Source organism: Zeus faber, assembly GCF_960531495.2.
Source record: "Zeus faber genome assembly, chromosome: 9".
Lineage (NCBI taxonomy): Eukaryota > Metazoa > Chordata > Actinopteri > Zeiformes > Zeidae > Zeus > Zeus faber.
Window position 1 is genome coordinate 32,127,490 of NC_137197.1, and position 18,842 is coordinate 32,146,331.

The following is an 18,842-nucleotide window of genomic DNA, read 5'->3' on the forward strand; positions in this document are numbered from 1 at the left end:
AGACCAGGTCACCTTCCATTGCTCCACCGTCCAGTTCTGACACTCGTGCCCATTGTAGGCACTTTCGGAGGTGGACAGGGGTCAGCATGGGCACTCTGACCGGTCTGCAAGCTGTGATGCACTGTGTTCTGACACCTTTCTATCACAGTCAGCATGAACTTTTTCAGCAATTTTTGCGACATAGGCTCTTCAGTGGGTTTGAATCAGACGGGCTGGACTTTGATCTCGATATGCATCAATGAGCCTTGGGCGGCCATGATCCTGTCGCCCATTTCGACGGTCCTTCCTTGGACCACTTTCGGTAAGTACTAACCACTGCATACTGGGAACACCCCACAATACCTGCCGTTTTTGAGATGCTCTTACCCAGTCGTCCAGCCATCACAATTTGGCCCCTTTCAAAGTCAGATCCTTACGCTTGCCGATCTTTCCTGCTTCCAACACATCAACTTCAAGAACCGACTGTTTACTTGCTGCTTAATATATCCCACCCCTTGACAGGTGCCATTCCAATGAGATGATCAATGTTATTCACTTCACCTGTCAGTGGTTTTAATGTTGTGGCTCATTGGTGTATATTACATATCCCTAAGGTTCTCGTCTTAATAAATTCCTTCCTTATCCATCCCTTCCTTTTGCGTGTACGGCCGTCGTCATTATTTCATTATTGTATCCATCTTGCAGATCTGCCCCAAAGTGACGGGGTACTCTGACGTTTGGACTTTTTCCTCTTTCTGACTACAATTCCACGCCCTGTGTTTTGTTTTGTACCGTCAGTGATGTATACACATGATCAATTTGGTATAAAAATAGATCTGTAGGCTTTGTTATGAATTTGGCCTTTTTTTTCAGTGTTTGTGTCATGACATGAATTGTTTCCCTTTTTGAAGATTTGTGAAACACCCGGGAAAGGAAGAAAGTATTAATAATGGGAGTTAAGCAGGACTACATCAACATGTATTTGGAGTCTTGAAATTATATAACTTTCAGCTGTGTGTGTGTGTGTGTGTGTGTGTGTGTGTGTGCGCGTGCATGTGTGTGTGATGGCCTTAGCCTCACACCCACCAACAAATGAATCAACAAGACGGGAAAGCACCATTTAAATGAATGGACATACACAATGAAACTTTCCTCATCTTGTAAAAAGGGGGTGTTTTTATGTTTTTGATACAGCAAAGTACAATTTTTAAACCACCATTCGTCACATTTTGTCTATTCATAAAGGTCGATTGAAGACGTCTGGAATATAACGGTCAAATGTGTGCGTTCTGTCACCCAGCTGGGGATCTGTATCTGAACGATGTATAAATGTTATTTTTATGTATAAGTGTTGAGGTAACTGGCTCTCTCCCGTTGAATATAGTGGCAAATATGTCTCAAAATCAGCAGAAAACAATGCATGTGTGTAGTTCTAATGTGAAAAAACTCTCACCTGGAAGTGAACTTATTTAAATAAATAAAAATACTTTCTCTTAATTGTAGTTATTTACTTTTTTTTGCCATCAAAATGTTTTTTATTTACATTTCCCCTTAAACCAAGTCTTGATTTGAATTGACGTCACAGCAGCAACTCGCGTGCGTCTGTTGCATTTATCGATTTAATCTCTAGCTGCGATGGTTATCACACTTTAGGAACATTAACGGAATAAAAAGCACATCTCATTTAAGTTTGACAATAAAAATACATCTGACATCTTTGTGAGGGTGGATAATGTTGCTCCATCCAATTTTTCATGTCAATTTGAGCAGGCTTGCGTAAGGAAGCATACAATAGTTAATAGTGGCACAGATCATTTATCTCTAATTACAATAAAATGTATTTACATAAAGAAAATAGATTCCTCAACAATAACAATTTACCAAGCAATAGTTTCTGCGACTCGCAATGCATAAAGCCTCGTCCACATTTCGTGATTTTGTAAATCATGAATGACCACGAAAAGACTGAGCAGCGCACATTTAACAAGTGACATTTGCAGATGTTCTCTCCACTGCACACACACATAAGAGCTGCTGTCTATGAAGAGCACAAATCTAAACGCGGACAGTTTCTCGCGGTATATTGCCACCAAAACAAACAAGGATATCGTAGTGCAAGCCAAATGATTTCCTACCTGGCCGATTGGGATTGTGCAGACAGATCTACACACACACACATAGCCATGACAGCTATGATTCTACAGCGTGACTACTCCCGACTATTATGGGATTAAAACAGTCACATAAGCGTTCACAAAAAAATGCCAAGTTACGTAACTCGCAAAACACAATGCACAAATAAATGCAGAGTATTTGTATCTGTAAATCTGTATCTGTCTCTAATTTACAAGTTGTATATCATCATCTGTAGAACTTTTCAAATGGAAATGTATTTCTGAATTTCCGGTGAGGATCCTTTAGAGACTGTTCTACCGCGCTGTGTCACAAAATCCAAAAGTGCAGGGGTCTTCCCTGGTCTTCCAAGCGCTTTCCACTAGATGACGGTAATGCAACATTTATGGATGCGAGGCAACGCAGGAGTACAGGGTCTCCTCTCGTTACTTTTTTGATAACGTACTTTATATCATGATGGGGTTTTTTTTATTCACACACTATTTATTATGTGAAAATTCACTCGGAACAATTACTTTTATGTCTGATACATTTAATGTACACATAGAATTTTCAGGTTTTAAATTCTTTATTTAATTCGGTGCTGTGCATAAGTGTCTAGCTGCAGTCCGAGACTAATATTTATTAAAAAACAAATATAATACCAATGCCAATATTTACATCTAAAAAAGTACATATTTTTATAGATATAGATATTTTAATAATACAATACCAGATAGTTATTTTTAATGTCGATATTTTTACATGTTTAACATATTGAATGTAGACAATGACGCATATGTACACAATATTTTTTATTGTATTTTGTAAATTGTTGATCTAACTCTGTGCTGGGCATCTGTTGCAGTCTGGGACATGGGCTGCTCCATTATTTGTGAGAAAAGTATAACAACAAATTCATTGTACAACCCACAAAATGGAATTCAGTCAGGCAAAAATGCTGCAAAACTGTGACAAATCAGTAGTTTGCCCTGTCTTGACAAAGGAAACCTCCTCAGTTGTGTCTCCGGCGTTCAAATGTCATACCAATTGTCTCCTGGAACCATTTTTCTTCTCCTACGTTGAATGCGACACTCAATTCATTATACAGTACCTGATTCACTGAGCTCCCCAGAGCACAGGCATTATTTCACTTACAAATTCTTCTTCTTCTTCTTCTTCTTCTTCTGATATTGAGATTAACATCGGTCCATAAATGTGGCATTACCGCTGTCTAGTGGAAAGCGCTTGGTCTTCCCTGCACTTGTGGATTTTGAACAGTCTCAAAATGATCAACACGACGTACAGATGATGATTTAAGAGTTGTAAACTAGAGACAGATATAGATTTACAGATAAAAATAATCTGCATTTATTTGTGCATTGTGTTTTATGAGTTACGTAACTTGACATCTGTTTGTGAATGCTTGGAATGGAGACTTAATCCCATAGACCAGCGGTCGCCAACCTTTTCTACCACAGACTGGCTTCAAGCAACACAATTGTCCATTATTTTTTTATTAAAATAAAAAAAAAAAAAAAAAGGAAATGGAAGCAGGGCTTTCAGTGCTTTTTTCGCGATCTCAGGATATTCTGCCTTGATTTTAATCCAGAACGTCAGGAGATTAAAAGTTGTCTCAAACAAACTTTTAAGGCCACCGTCATTTGAAATAAAGATAGGTGATCACGCACCAGCTGGATGAATGAAGGCATAGGCTCGGTCTCTCTCAAAATACCTGCTAATGTTTGAAACACGTCAAATATCCCTTTGTCCACTCGCCGTCCCCACAATTCCAGTTTGGCTTTGAATGCAGGGTGTTTGGTCTCTATGTGGCGAAGCAGTTTTGAAGGCCTTGTTGGACAGCTGGTCACCACATATTATATAGAGTGGGTTTGGAGCGTGTGAATCACATTTAAATACTTCAAGTAGGACTCTTGTTATTTCCTTTTAAAAGCAGCTTTCTTTTTGTTCGCACTTCTGGAGTTTCCTTCTGTCTCATCATCGGGTCGTTCCCTCATTTCATTTTTTTACTCATTTTGACAGGGGTTAGATTGACGGCTTCATTTACCAACCGGGCATGAAAACTGTGACAGAGTCAAGTGTGGGGAAACAGGCGCCGAAGGAAGTGACGCGTAGACCATCTAGTCATTTTTCAAAATAAAACACCTTGCAGGCTCCGATAGTCAGTAAAATGGAACTTTTAAAAATAAAAAAGTTTTTATTCTTTCGGTGTGGCCCGGTACCAATTGACCCAGCGCCCGGTACTGGTCCGCGGCCTGGTGGTTGGGGATCGCTGCCATAGACTACCCCGGACTGTGTTATGGAGTCAGCATCGGATGCAGACTTCAGATTTGCCCTCCATGAGTTGAATCATCACTTGACACGGCGTCATCCCCTGTGAAGTGCCCTTCTCAGTTACTCCTATGGGGCAATTGGAACGTACCAATGCTGCATTCCCTCTAAATGTTGAACTCGGTAATTCCAAACTTCCGAACTAAATGTCTTTCATTGCCTCAGTTCGGGTTAACATTGACACCCGCGATCAATCTGTGTTTGGCAGTTTGAGAATTCTACAGCGTCTACACATGAGCCCAAAATTCCGAGATGCAATTTGACTTAAATTGCTGTTCCTTCACACTTTTTTTTACAAGTAGGAGGTTTTTCAAAGACACGGCGGCCTACTTGCTTCCCTTTCTTTTACAAGTAAAATGTTTCATCTGGACAGTAAGTCTTAAAAATTGATTCCTAATTTGATTTGTTTTATTTTTTATTTCTGCATCTTATTTATATATATTTTCTCTTTATTTAACTTGCTTTTATTTTCATTCCACTGTAACTTCTTGTATTGTTGTTCCTTTCTCATCCTTACACTTTGGTCGACTGTTCTAATATTTGTAATTCCTGATTGTGTTATTTTGTAATTGAAAAAAAAACAAAAAAACGACACAAAGTCTCACCCAAAAATCATGATCTGCTCTCAACATTGAAGGTGTTACATGTAAAAACCCCTCCAAAAAGCTACTTATTTTAGCTCCTTCTTTGAAAAGATCTATAGCTCACATTTTAATGCGACAGACTCTCACAAGTGACCGAGAGTTATCTATTGTTGAGGTAAAAAAATAAAGGCATTATTTTCTCTAAAGAAAGGTAAATCCCCTGGGATAGATGGTTCATCTATCGATTTTTTCATCCATTTCTGAGACATCATTAATAAACCATGATTCTATATATATAGAGAATGTATTAATCACAGTGGGATGATCCCAACAATGAAATAGGGAGTCATAACATTAATCCCAAAACCTGATAAAGATCCCCTTCATATAGATAACTGGAGACCTATTTCCCTTTGAACAATTGATTATAAAATTTAGCCTTGGTCTTCGCAAATAGACAAAACAAGGGTTTGGATTAAATCATTTCAGAAACCCAATCTGAATTTCTTAAAAACAGACATATAAATTGTGATATACTGTAAGACTCATCTTATTCTTAGATCTACTTAATAATGCAGATTCCGTTTGAGCACTGATTTTATTTTTAGACTTCCAAAAAGTGTTCGACACAATTGAACATAGATTTCTCTTCACGGACTGACAAATCTGTGGATCATGTTTGCATGTTATATAATGACATCAGCAGTTCTATGATAATTGATCTCAACACATCCAAAAGATTTTAAATGAATAGAGCGATCTGCTGAGCCTGCCCAATTTCTCCATATTTACAAATTTTAGTTACTCAATTATTATCTGTTAATATCATGACAGCAGAACACATTGGTGGAATTTCTATTTCCAATCAAGAAATCAAAATAAAAATAAAAATTTCAAAACATCAAAGTCAAATACCAAAAGTTTTAAATGTAGTTCGTCAGTTTTCTACACCAAGCCCTTTTCTCATGGCAGCTGGCTTTTGTCCATAACTTCACAGAATCCTTTTGTGGAATAATAGTAATATTACTATCAGGGGGAAATCGTTGCTTTTCTCTAAATGGTTTTGTAAAGGTATTACTCATATCGTGCACCTTTTTGAAGGATTTGGCAATAAAAGCTTTATTATTCTCAATCCATGTCACTTATTGACTTTCTCATTCCAGCTCTGCAATTTCAATCTTTAACTCGTTCTATTCCAACTGGGTTCGTGCAATTGATTAAAAACCACTTAAGTTATGGGACGGTAGACAAACTCTTACCCTCATTACAGCTAGATCGGTGGGAAATATCTGATGGAAAATATAATAATAAACACGTGTCTTTCAAAAGATTAATAAAATAACCCCAGAAGGAACACTTTACTGGAGCTTATCCTGGAGAAAGGCATGGTTGCTACCCTATAACTAGCTACCCTATAAGTAAGGCAGTACACATAAAGCAAAATAAGTCCAGTTTTATCCAAATTTCCAGATACCAATAGTTCTTGTAGCTTTTGTATGAATAGTGAAGAAACTTTGCTAAATGTTATATACACAAGCAGCAATGCTCTCATTCAAGCCCATCCTTGCCTCCTTTTGTAGCTGATTTGACCCCACTTCTTCGATCACTTAGTTTTGTAAAATGTTTAAAAAATCTGAAATTCTAAGGCCTTGCTCCCGCTGCGTGGCTTCTCTGTGCCGGGTGCTCTGGGCACCGGCGGGGGTGGATAGGCTATCTGGCTGTCTGTGGACGTTGGCGGGAGGTCTGACATCGGGGTGTCCTGCGCCTAGATCTAGGCATCTAGCCTTTTGCGGTATGGTGCGCCTCGCTTTTGAGCATTGGGGCTTTGCTGGCTCATCTGGGTGGGCAGTTTTGGCTGGGTGTCAGTCTGTCAGCAGAGGACTTGGCCCCGGGCCTGTGGGCCGTGTCTGGTGCTGGGTTCTGTGCTTGCAGGTGCGTCTTGTGCCTGTGGGGGTGGTTGTATGTGTGCGCTTCAGGGGTGCAGGGACTCCTCGCTCTCTCTGAGACAGGTATTTGCTCCTCCGGCCATGCGTGGTGTTGCTCCGCAGGCTCCCGGCTTCTCTGGGGGCTGGTGGGTCTTCTGTGGCTGCAGGGCATGGTGCTCAGAGCTTTCCTGCGGTCTTGGAGTGTATACGGCTACATAACTCAAGGGTGGCTGTGGGGCCTTTTCTGCTGCTTGGAGGCTGTACAATATAATTCAGACATCTTACACCAGCACCAATTGGGACAAGTCATGTGCACTCACTGGTGGACACATCACACACACACACACACACACACACACACACACACACACACACACACACACACACACACACACACACACACACACACACACACACACACACACACACATACAGGACTCACGACAGATACACACACCACTAACACCTGTTTCGAACGCACCCCTGAACACACCTGATTACATCCTTCACCCTTTCTCGATCGCGATTCTGTGAAGAAAAAAAATCTGTGCTCTTGTCATGCCATAGGTCGTCCTCAGGACAGAGTTATTGCAAGCAGTTCTTGATGATTAAAGAATTGATAAAGAGTGGCATTGCAGGTTGGGAAGTGGAACTTCACTTGCAGAATGCACATGCAATGGCATACAAATACATACTGTGTTGTATGCCCAGCATGCTGGGAGCACAAGTTAAATAAAAAAATCTAAGTTAATTAGATAATTAACTTAGAATTAATTCAAATAAATAAACAAACTAGTTAGTATGTTTGTCTCGCATAGCCGGACCTCCACGCTTTGTTTTAGTGCCGTGGAGAAAGGCCTGGTTCATCTCACTGTCCTTCTGGTATCGGGGAAAAAAACGCTCTGTCTTGTTTGTAGTTTTTAAACCAATCACAATCATCTTGGGCAGCGCTAAGCCCAGGATGCAGCGACGGTGCCCTTGCAAAATAGTCTCGGGTGGGAACTTGTTTTGGTGGAACCTTTGTGTGTGGAGGGGTGAGCCCTGGCATTAAAATGGCTAAATCCTTTCCAAATAAATAAGTAAATAAACAAATGCCACATAAAAGCGATTGGTGTGTGTGATACGTATGTGATAAGACTTTTACTAGTAATAAAGACGAACATAACTTGATCATCAGTGACCTAGTCTCGCAGAGGCACACCTATCTGCGCACTTAGTTTCAGCCTGTGCCAACACTGGAGTTTTTGTTTCACATAGAGACAGGGATTTTGAAACAGTAATACACTGGAGGGGAAGAGAATGCAGACTGAAATAGTCTCCCAATTGCAGAGTTTATACCAACAACCAACCTACATGAGTCAGTCAGTCATGAGTTATTTATTTATTTAAACAACTTTATTTGTAAGATATAGAACAGCACACTGACACATTCAAGGTGTACAATTCAAAGAAGGTTTCCCGTCCCAAAACAGAATCACACCTATCAAGGATATTCCATTAATACACAGGGCACGTTTAACTTTGTCGAAAATAGAAAACAAGAGGGAAAAAAGGAAACATCAAAACAACCTGGATTGAAATGTGACAATACAACAATAACATAAAAGGAACATACAAGTAGAGAAAGTTGAATTGTTAAAATAATAATTAAATAAAAGTAAGAAACTAAGAAAGGGGCTAGAATAAATTACACCGCGTTCCAAATTATTATGCAAATTGGATTTAAGTGTCATAAACATTTAACATTTTTTTGTTTTTCAATTAAACTCATGGATGGTATTGTGTCTCAGGGCTCTTTGGTTCACTGAAATCAATCTCAGACACCTGTGATAATTAGTTTGCCAGGTGAGCCCAATTAAAAGGAAAACTACTTAAGAAGGATGTTCCACAGGTTTCAAGCAATATGGGAAAGAAAAGGGATCTCTCTGCTGCCGAAAATCGTCAAATAGTGCAATGATTGATGATGAATAGTGCATTAGATATTTCACGAAAACTTAAGTGTGATCATCGTACTGTGAAGAGATTTGTGGCTGATTCAGAGCACAGACGGGTTCATGTAGATAAAGGCATAATGAGGAAGGTTTCTGCCAGACAAACTCATCAGATTAAGAGAGCAGCTGCTAAAATGCCATTACAAAGCAGCAAACAGGTATTTGAAGCTGCTGGTGCCTCTGGAGTCCCGCGAACCTCAAGGTGTAGGATCCTCCAGAGGCTTGCAGTTGTGCATAAACCTACTATTGGGCCACCCCTAACCAATGCTCACAAGCAGAAACGGTTGCAGTTGGCCCAGAAATACATGAAGACTCATTTTCAAACAGTCTTGTTTACTGATGAGTGCCGTGCAACCCTGGATGGTCCAGATGGATGGAGTAGTGGATGGTTGGTGGATGGCCACCATGTCCCAACAAGGCTGCGACGTCAGCAAGGAGGTGGCGGGGTCATGTTTTGGGCCGGAATCATGGGGGGAGAGCTGGTAGGCCCCTTTAGGGTCCCTGAAGGTGTGAAGATGTGAAGAAGAACCGTGCCTTCCGTAGCAAAATCATCTTCATGCATGACAATGCACCATCTCATGCTGCAAAGAATACCTCCGTGTCATTGGCTGCTATGGGCCTAAAAGGAGAGAAACTCATGGTGTGGCCCCCATCCTCCCCTGACCTCAACCCTACTGAGAACCTTTGGAGCATCCTCAAGCAAAAGATCTATGAGGGTGGGAGGCAGTTTGCATCAAAACAGCATCTCTGGGAGACTATTCTGACATCCTGCAAAGAAATTCAAGCAGAAACTCTCCAAAAACTCACAAGTTCAATGGATGCAAGAATTGTGAAGGTGATATCAAAGAAGGATTCCTGTGTTCACATGTAACTTGACCAGTTAAGATGTTTTTGATTGAAATAGCTTTTGATTTAAGTAAATATGACCTCCTAATGCTACAAATTCAACAAATGACCATGATCAGTTCTTTACAACCTATAAAATGTTTTGAAACTCTGTTGTGCATAATAATTTGGAACAGTGCATTTTGGGTTTTTTATTTTGGAAAAAAAACCTGTTATCATTGGGAGGTTTGTTCAATAACATTCAAATTATACCCTAACGGTTGATGACTTGAAAATTATACTGACTGTCATTTGGATCGACTATTTAGGAAAATCAGATATGATTTAGGAAAAAAAATATGATTTGCATAATAATTTGGAATGCGGTGTATATTCAGATATAAGTATTCCTGGCATGGGCGTTTTTTACTTCTTTTGATACATTTGTTGAATAGAGAAAATTCCTTTTTTAGTTCACTCCATAATCTGGGGGGGGGGGGGTTGCAATACAACATTTACGTATATAGTATTTTGTTATGATGATGGTATTATTAACTAGAAATTTGATATGCTTTTTCTCCAAGATTACTCCTAACTGGATAGTTTTGAAGGAGAAGAAATATATATTTATGGATTTGTAGCTCAGCCGATTGTGCAAAGATTTACATACATTTTGGATGGTGTCACAAGCATAAAACAGGGGCTCTGTTATTTCGACATTTGTGTTGCATTGGTGACAGTTATCTACATGAAGTTTAAATCTTGTTCTGATTAATTCATTTGAAGGATGCATTTTGTTTAGCGTTTAAAAATGTATTTCTTTGTTAAGGAGGAATTGGAAATCTTAGAAATTTTGTTCTAATGGCCAATATATCAGTTTTCTATAGTTTTCTTTGAGATTAAGTGTCCTCCTCGTTAATCCTGGGTACTTTGTATTTACCAAATGTTTCCTCAGAAATTAATTATTACACCTTTTGTGTAAAAAATCCAGCCTATTTAAATTATTTTAAATGTAGGCGTTGGAGGCGTTGTTATCTAGATTGTTTTTAATTAACTGAACCATTGAGGTGTTTTGTGTCACCTTCATATAGTTTTAAATAGAACAATCCAAGTCGTATTTATTATTAAACTCATCCAATCTAAGTATAGTACCATTTCCATCCATCAGATACACAATTTACCATATTTGTTTCTTTATCCAGTCTTCCATAGATATAGATTTTCTCTTCTTTATTATGACTGTATTATTCCACAGTGGGGCATTGTGGTGGCTGAAATGACATTTATAAATCATTTTCCAGTGTGACAGGATTTGTTAGTGGAAGGCAGGGAGTTTAACAGGCAATTTAGATATTCCAAAATCACATTTTAACAGGAACTCTATCCCTCACATTTTTTTGAACATAAGTGAAGGTAATGAGAGCTACGCCTCTTTGCCATTCCATAGAAAAGATTGAAGCCATTTCATTTTTTATACTCCATTCATGATTTCAAAATATGGCTTTTGTCCTACCTCCTTCATTTTTTTGAGCAAATCTCCTTTTCTGTTGAAATGTGATGCTTATTTTCCCAATTTATATTGAGTGTGTGTGTGTGTGTGTGTGTGTGTGTGTGTGTGTGTGTGTGTGTGTGTGTGTGTGTGTGTGTGTGTGTGTGTGTGTATATGTGTGTATATATATATATATATATATATATATATATATATATAGCTAAGGAGTACGCCGGGTAGATCAGCCTGGATATAGTTTCCATTTTTGTTAGCAGCGTTCTTCCAAACAGGGTCATATCTCTTTGCAACCAAGTGTTTAGTGTTTTCTTAAGTTTATCAACAGCATTTTGAACATTATTCTTCTCACAAGTGTCTGTGACGGAGGGGTTCCGGCAAGAGTGAAGGGGAAGCTCTACAGGACGGTAGTGAGACCAGCTATGTTGTACAGTTTAGAGGAGGTGGCACTGACAAAAAGGCAGGTGGCTGAACTAGAGGTGGCAGAGTTGAGGATGTTGAAATTTTCATTGGGAGTGACAAGGATGAACAGGATTAAGAATGAGTACATTAGAGGGACAGCTCAGGTTGGGCAGTTTGGTGGAAAAGTGAGAGAGGCGAGATTGAGATGGCTTGTACACGTGTGTAGGGGAGATGAGAGTTATATTGGGAGAAGAATGCTGAGGATGGAGCTGCCAGGCAAGAGGAAAAGAGGAAGGCCAAAGAGAATGTGAGGTGTCTGGGAATGAGTAGCGTCCCAAGACAGTGCCCAGACGATGCCAGGGGTCTCAAGAGAGAGACAGAGCCCATTGTCAGGGGTCCCGGTGATAAGGGAGGTGAAAACGTGAACGGTGACCTATGTAGGGGAATCAGATGGTCAATATTGTATCTTGCTTAGCATAAAAGCACCTGCCTGAGTGTCATTCGACAGAGAATCCATCCGGCTCGATTCTCTCCTGGGCATCCTAGGCAAGTCCAGTCTGATGCTGTTCTTTTGTAATAAATCTATTATTTTACTCAAGTCAGCTTCAGCGGTCTCTCCTTCTTCATAAACACATCAAATTCATCAAACTACAAAGGTTTATGGATGTGGTGAGGGAGGACATGCAGGCGGTTGGTGTAAGGGAGGAAGATGTGCAGAACAGAAGGTATTGGAGGCAGATGATCCGCTGTGGCGACCCCTAACGGGAGCAGCCGAAAAAAGATGAAGAAGAAGATTCTTCTCACAAGTGTCTCCACATTTGGATATCCAAATCCCCAGGTGTCGAGTTTCATTTTTGACAGGTATGTTATATAATGAAGAATAGAGACAGTCGTGGATGCTCACAAGTTCACACAGTCATGTTCGATCGCAAACTTGAGAAAATAACTTGATTGTTTGTAAGGCCAAAGGAATTTGTTCTTTGTTCTTTAGAGAAAGTGTTGTATCGTCAGCTAGCTGACTTATAATAAATTGTTGACCATTTATATTTAGAATAGCTGAAATACTGAAAAGCTGAAATACTATATCCCTGTCTTATGCCTCTCCCTACATTGAATTTGGGGTATGTGCCTTCTGGGGGGTGAAATACAACTATTGATGTTTGTATGTAGCATAATAATCATGTCTAAAAACCTGTAGCCAAATCCAAAATGTTTAAGTGTGTCAAAAATAAATGCATGTTCAACCGAGTCAAATGTTTCATAGAAATCCAAAAATAAAACCATCATTGTTAATTAAATGGCAGTAATCAATAAGGTCCAGACCCAAGCGCACATTATTATGGATAGATCTTCCTTTGAGGAATCCTGATTGAGTTGTACTAATCCTTTCCGCAATGCTTTCTTTTAATCCTTCTGCCAAGACTGTGAAAATGTTATAATCCGTATTTAGAAGAGTAATAGGACCTAGATTGCTTAATAATCTTTTGTCTTTTCCAGATTAAGGTATTATTTAATTATGCCCTGTTTCATTGTTGTTATTAATTCCTTTTTGATAATGCATTAATTTTTCACCTGGAATAGTAATATATTTTGATTTATTCCCAGAAATATTTGTAAAAGACGTTTTTCCATCTGGACCCAGTGAGCGTTCAGATGCTATCTTTTTAATGGCGCAATCAAATTATTCAATTCTCACATCTTCCTCACAAATATTCCTAAAAGTTTCATCAATTACAGGAATCATATTTATTATTTTTTTCAAAAAATAACTTTGCGTTTTGTTCTGAATATGATAATGTTCTTTGTCCTCTGCACTACAATTTACCCTGATATAATATGAAAGCAATTCTTTAACTATCTTTGTTTCTTCTGCTTTCTTTTAACCATTCAACTTTTTGCTCAAGTTTATCAAATGTTTTCTGACAGTTAATTTTAAGTATTCCCATTTCTGTATCACGGTAACTAATTTAGTATCATTTCTAATATCCCAAAAATATTTTTTCATATTATTACAATATTCCTCATTTGTTAGTAAGTTTGTTTAAATTTTCAATAACCTTTGGATTTATTAGTTTTATTATTTTGTTTGTTCCAAATTTATTATACAGTGATCACTTAAGGGGCAATTTGAAATATTGGTTTCTGTGACGTGCTTTAAGATTGAGTTTAAAGCTAACCAGTAATAAATCCTCGATTTAGATTTTCCATTAGACTTAAATCATATATGTATCAATTTATTATTATTGATAAAGTCCCCAATAATTTGATTATTATGTTCTTGTGAGAGTCTAGATGACCATCACGGTGGCACAGTGCATTTCACTACTGCCTCACAGCAAGAAGGTCCTGGGTTCGATTTCAGGCTGCCGCCTGGGACGCTGTTGGCACCGCGCTCTGGAGGGTATCGCCTGATTAGGGGCCTTTCTGTGTGGAGTTTGCATTTTCTACCCGTGCCGACATGGGGTTTCCTCCATATAACATCATAAGAACCCCCACTAAAAACATGCACAACATACATCGTTTGACCGACGATGGAAGTTGGTCCCTGGGCGCTGTATTGTGAGCTGCCCACTGCTCCTGGCCTACCCCCCGGGGGAAGGACAAGCCTTCATGGGATTAATGTGGGAAAGACATTTCACAGCCTCCATCTGCGTGTGTGTCAGCCATAGCTGCATGTAATGCGTGTGTTTGTGACAAAGACAAGCTAAGCTTGTCCCTCTTAATTAATGACCTCCAACCAGTATATATTCAGAAGAACAATTGCATTTAGTTCCTTAATAATGGTTGTCACTTGATGCAACAAATTTCTGTTTTTATGATCGTTATTATATCCATGAACATTAACCAAAATAATAAGAACGCTATCAATCTCAAGAACACGTTACCCAATGTCCTTCATTCCCTGTCTGATCCCTTATGATTTTACCAGGACATCTGTTGAAACATACGGCCACTTCTGCAGAGGGATCTGTAGCATGACTAAGAAGGATTTTGTTAGCTTATTGTTGAGCCCAAAACGTTATGTCTGATTTATCAGAGTGTTTCTTGAAGAAATATACAGTTCTAAAGGGCAAACCCTTTGCAAAATAGGAAAACAGCCTTACGTTTAATAGAGTCTTTGAGTCCATTTGTGTTAAAAGAAGAGAAGGAAATATCAGTTTAAACACAGAAGAACAATTTGTCACACAGCACTACAACACATGCTCGCACACACACGCTTTTTGGATGGTGGCCATTGAAATGAGGCCTCTGCATTTAACCCATCCTGGCTTGTCCTTCCTCCAGGGCCACAGCCAGGAGCAGTGGGCAGCATACGTGGACGCCAGGGACCAGGTGATGAGTGTCCATCGCTTGTCAGACGATGAGTGCATGTTTTTGGGGGTGGTCCTTACTGACGTGAGGTGGAGGAAACCCCATGTGAGCACGGGGAGAACATGCAAACTCCACACAGAAAGGCTCCTAATTGGGAGACAACCCGCCGGAGCACGGTGCCAACAGTGCCCCAGGGGGGAATTAAACCCAGGACCTTCTTGCTGTGAGGCAGCAGTGCAATGCACTGCGCCACCTTGCCACAACGGAACACATAAAGAACACCTCAAACCCTCTTTGGAAATCTACCCTCCAGTTTATGCTTTTCGCCTGTAAAAATAGAGCCGAGTCAAAAAGAAAATGCGAGGGGTTTATAAGGCTCGAGTCATGCCACTTTTGCGTCGCTTTCATGAAGCTGACGCTTCTGCTTGGTATGAGCTTCCACATTGATTAACATGGCAGCGGATCTGAAGCGGTGCCGTGTCGCTTTCACAATGCTGACGTGTCGGCCCAGGGGTACGTTTCTATAGCAAATGTTTCCGCTGAAACCCCTGTGATTTAACAAATCTTCATTTTTATTATTTTGTATTTTATTTATTGATCTTAATATACAAGATCGACATGATTATTTTTATTTCTTATATGTTTATATTCTTTGTATTCTTTATTTGCGAACGACACGACTGCCAGACAAAAATGATCGTCTGCCAAAAACTGATTTCCATCTGCGGGAGGGCAGGCAGCCTTAAAGCTGTATCGCCCTCTTTATATCCGTCTACAGCTTCTTTTATCTGTATCAAACAGTCATAACGTCACACACAACTTTATGTCCGTGGTGATAGCAAAGGTATGTCTTTTGTAAAAACGTCGCTTGTAACCGAATCATCACAATTTTGGCCAGAGAAGTGTTTGCAGTATATAGTGTAATATGACATTTATGTCATTATTAGCAATACTATAGTATTGTTTCTGATGTTTATATGTCTTTGCTGTGTCTAATATCCTTGTTTAGGCCTATTGTTGGAAACTGGACTATAATTAACTATACCCTTTCCAGGTGAACTTAATTTGACCTTCTCTAAACTTTTGAATGCACACATCCAACTGTTCAATGTTGCAGTACTTTTTGCACAACTTGCTGTTCTCTAACAAGGAGCTGAACGGCAAAATTCACAACAGGTGTTTGATCCATGAATCGACCAATACATTTCCTGGTTCAATTAGAATTGGTATTTAAACAGTCCTCTTCATCATGCTGTTCACATTTTGACATCATGAGACCAAGACAACACCTAACAACTGATCAACAGTACCTTGCCATTGCGAGGCTTCAAACAGGATGTTCTCAGAGGGACTCTCACGTCAGACCATTCGAAACCGTTTACATCAGCGTGGTCTACGTGCTAGACGACCTGCAAGGGTACCTGACCCCACCACCAGGCACAGGCATCATCGTCTTGCACGGGCCAGGGAGCATTGACGCTGGACGGGGGACCAGTGGATTCACGTTGAGCAGAAATGATGGCCACCAACGATGTTGGAGACGTCAAGGAGAGCGCTATGCATCAGCCACTGTTGTCACCAGACGAGCCTTTGGTGGTGGTGGTGTTACAGTGTGGGCAGGTGTGTCTAGTCAATACAGAACTGCCCTACACTTTGTGAATGATACAGTGACAAGCCCATACCACCTGAATAACATCATTAATCCAGTCATTGTGCCCCTGCATGAACAACACAGGCCTCAATTCATCTTCATGAACGACAATGCTCCAACTCATCGAGGTTGCATCATTAGGGAACGGCTGCTAGAGACTGGGGTACCTCAAATGGAGTTGCCTGCACTTTCTCTAGACATGAATCCCGTAGAAAACCTATGGGATCAGCTGAGTCGCTGTGTAGAGGCTCGTAACTCTGTACCCCAGAACCTCAATGACCTGAGGGCCGCCCTTCCAGAAGAGTGGGGTGCCATGTCTCAGCAGACAATAATTTGAATTGTGAACAGCATGAGACGTGGTTGTCAAGCTGTAATTGATGCTCAAGGGCACATGACAAGTTATTGAGACAGTGACATTTTTTGTTGTGGTATATCTACCACTGTTGTTGGCTTTTGTTTCAATAAATTGTTTGAGATGAGGAAATCAACATTGCATGCTTCTACTTAAATTCTCTACTTTCATGATATATCACTGTCGCGTGAACTTTTTACATTTTCCATAAATTTCACCCGAAAGCCAAATATCCCTAACTTTGTGTGTGTGTGTGTGTGTGTGTGTGTGTGTGTGTGTGTGTGTGTGTGTGTGTTTGTGGGGAATAGAGGGGGGCGGAGATTTCCCAGCATGTGTGTTTAAGGGTTGTCGGGGAAGGGGATTGTTTTATGTAATGTTAATTGTTATGCTGTTGTTAGTGTTAGTTAGCCATGTTACATCTGTTATGGTAGATTGTTGTTACTTTTATGTGTTAAGATTGTTGCACCAGGAGTGAGAGTGTGTGTGCCATTAGTGACCTGCCTGCCACGATAAGTGTGGTGAATAAATGCTGACAACTCTGAGTAATAAAGTTGGCGCTTGGTTTTCATGTCATGTCATGTCATGTCATGTCATGTCATGTCATGTCATGTCATGTCATGTCATGTCATGTCAAATTAAATCGCTCGCTCGCTCGAAGAAGCCCTAACTTGCTACATTGGTGTCAGAAGTGGGATTCGAGATGGAAGCTTTGCTAGAAGAGATTGAAGAACTCGCCATACGCCTGCAAAACATCGAGGGTGCTTGGCTGAGGAACAGACAAGAACCGCCAGCAGCAGAACCACACGCCGAGGGAACACCGCAAAGCCTGCCAGATGGGGCCAGCGATCCTCACCGGACGCTGAGAGATCTCTGCCGGTGCAGCCAGCGGAGAATGAGTGACTCGCCAGCCAGCTATGGGGCCATTGATCCTCGCCCAACGGTGCGAGATCTCCGCTGCAGCAGCCAGCAGAGAACAAGTGGCTCGCCTGCACCAACCGGTCCCCCCACTCACCTATCGGCAGCAACGTCCCTCTTGACGCGTCATCGCCCCTCCCACGAGTGCCACACGGGGAGCCATGAAGCTGCCTCGCGACAACGGAGAGGTGTTGCCGGAGACCTACCTCATCTGAATGCAGTTGGCGACACAGTTCAATAATTGTGCTTCAGAAGAAACCGCTGTGCAAGTCACCCTCGCTCTGGGAGGAAGAGCCCTGCAGATCTTCACCGACCTCCAGCCACAAGAAAGACTTGACTGGTGGACCGTCGAGAGAGCGCTGCAGCATTGATTTGGCCGCCGCATCTATGCCAACGATGCATGGGACAAGCTGGTCAACTGGCAGAGGAAAAAGAGACAGAGCCTGGGCGCCTACATCGCGGACCTCCGTCTGTATGTGCGACAGGGCTACCCAATGTTTGACGGCGCGGCACAGGAAGAGCTTGCGCTTCAAGCTTTGGTTCGGGGGCTCTGGCCAGAGCGGCTCAGAGAACATATCTGCCTGCACGCCCCGAGATCATTGGTCAAGGCGCTAGAAGAAGCTGAACGGGTTGAACATGTGCTGGTTGTGAGTGATCAATTCCCCACCATGAAACATCGAGTGCGCCAAGCAGACAGTGTGGAGAGCGACAATGATGAGGCAATCTGTGCGGTCAACAGTGCACCCCCGCAACGACTTGGGCGTGGGAAACGAGAGGACTGCCAGGCGGCCAACGAGGGGCTTCTACCGATGTGGAGAGCCGGGCCACATCGCACGCCATTGCCCGGCACCAGCGCCGAAGAGCCTAGCACCACAGCGGGGTGGCACAGCAGAGGAACTGCCACCTGTACAAAGCTCCTCCTTTACCAGAGCGCACCT